The 1,952-nt window shown below is 23.9% G+C and overlaps 1 protein-coding gene across 1 annotated transcript in view; it reads left to right on the forward strand.

Annotated features, from left to right (window-relative positions):
* decr1 (2,4-dienoyl-CoA reductase 1) overlaps positions 1 to 1,952 on the forward strand; it is a 9,511-nt gene that overhangs the window by 6,418 nt on the left and 1,141 nt on the right. The gene's annotated exons all lie outside the window — the stretch shown is intronic.

Raw genomic sequence — 1,952 nt, forward strand, 5'->3', positions numbered from 1 at the left:
AGACGTCATAGTAAGGCATAAAAATATATTTTTTAAAAAGTCATAGTATAGTATGGCATAAAAATGAAAAAAACGTCATAGTATAGTATGGCATAAAATAAAAAAGTCAGTATAGTATGGCATAAAAATGAGAATAAAAGTCATAGTATAGTAAGGCATAAAAATATTTTTTAAAAACATCATAGTATAGTATGGCATAAAATAAAAAAGTCAGTATAGTATGGCATAAAATAAAAAAGTCAGTATAGTATGGCATAAAATAAAAAAGTCAGTATAGTATGGCATAAAATAAAAAAGTCAGTATAGTATGGCATAAAATAAAAAAGTCAGTATAGTATGGCATAGAAATGAAAAAAAATGTCATAGTATAGTATGGCATAAAATAAAATAAAAATGTCATAGTATAGTAATGCATAAAAATGAAAAAGAATGTCATAGTATAGTATGGCATAGAAATGAAAAAAAATGTCATAGTATAGTATGGCATAAAAATGAAAAAAAATTCATAGTGTAGTATGGCATAAAAATGAAAAAAAACGTCGTAGTATAGTAAGGCATAAAAATGAAAAAAACGTCATAGTATGGCATAAAAATGAAAAAAACGTCATAGTATAGTATGGCATAAAAATGAAAAAGACGTCATAGTATAGTATGGCATAGAAAATTAAAAAAAGTCATAGTATAGTATGGCATAAAAATGAAAAAAACGTCATAGTATAGTATGGCATAAAAATGAAAAAAACGTCATAGTATAGTAAGGCATAAAAATGAAAAAAAACGTCATAGTATAGTATGGCATAAAAAATGAAAAAAAACGTCATAGTATAGTATGGCATAAAAAAAATTAAAAATAACGACATAGTATAGTATGGCATAAAAATGAAAAAAAACGACAGTATAGTATGGCATAAAAAAAAAAAAAACGACATAGTATAGTATGGCATAAAAATAAAAAAAAACGTCACAGTATAGTATGGCATAAAAATAAAAAAAAACGTCACAGTATAGTATGGCATAAAAATAAAAAAAAACGTCACAGTATAGTATGGCATAAAAATAAAAAAAAACGTCACAGTATAGTATGGCATAAAAATAAAAAAAAACGTCACAGTATAGTATGGCATAAAAATAAAAAAAAACGTCACAGTATAGTATGGCATAAAAATAAAAAAAAACGTCACAGTATAGTATGGCATAAAAATAAAAAAAAACGTCACAGTATAGTATGGCATAAAAATGAAAAAAAAGTCATAGTATAGTAAGGCAAAAAAAACTATCATAGAATAGTATGAAATAAAAAGTCATAGTATAGTAATGCAAAAAAATATTTAACAGAAATGTCATAGTATAGTATGGCATAAAAATGAAAAAAACGTCATAGTATAGTAAGGCATAAAAATGAAAAAAAACGTCATAGTATAGTATGGCATAAAAATGAAAAAAACGTCATAGTATAGTATGGCATAAAAATGAAAAAACGTCATAGTATAGTATGGCATAAAAATGAAAAAAGACGTCATAGTATAGTATGGCATAAAAATGAAAAAAAATGTCATCGTATAGTATGGCATAAAAATGAAAAAAAAGTCAGAGTATGGCATAAAAATGAAAAAAATGTCATAGTATAGTATGGCATAAAATTAAAAAAAAAATGTCATAGTATAGTAAGGCATAAAAATGTAAAAGAACGTCATAGTATAGTAAGGCATAAAAATATTTTTTAAAAACATCATAGTTTAGTATGGCATAAAAATGAAAAAAATGTCATAGTATAGTATGACATAAAAATGAAAAAAAACGTCATAGTATAGTAAGGCATAAAAATTTATTTTTCAAAAAGTCATAGTATAGAATAAAAATGGAAAAAAAGTCATAGTATAGTATGGCATAAAAATAAATTTAAAAAAAAGTCATGGTATAGTATGGCATAAAAATGAAAAAAAAGTCATAGT

Source organism: Seriola dumerili, unplaced genomic scaffold (genome assembly GCF_002260705.1).
Source record: "Seriola dumerili isolate Sdu_G_001 unplaced genomic scaffold, Sdu_1.0 BDQW01000435.1, whole genome shotgun sequence".
Classification (NCBI taxonomy): domain Eukaryota; kingdom Metazoa; phylum Chordata; class Actinopteri; order Carangiformes; family Carangidae; genus Seriola; species Seriola dumerili.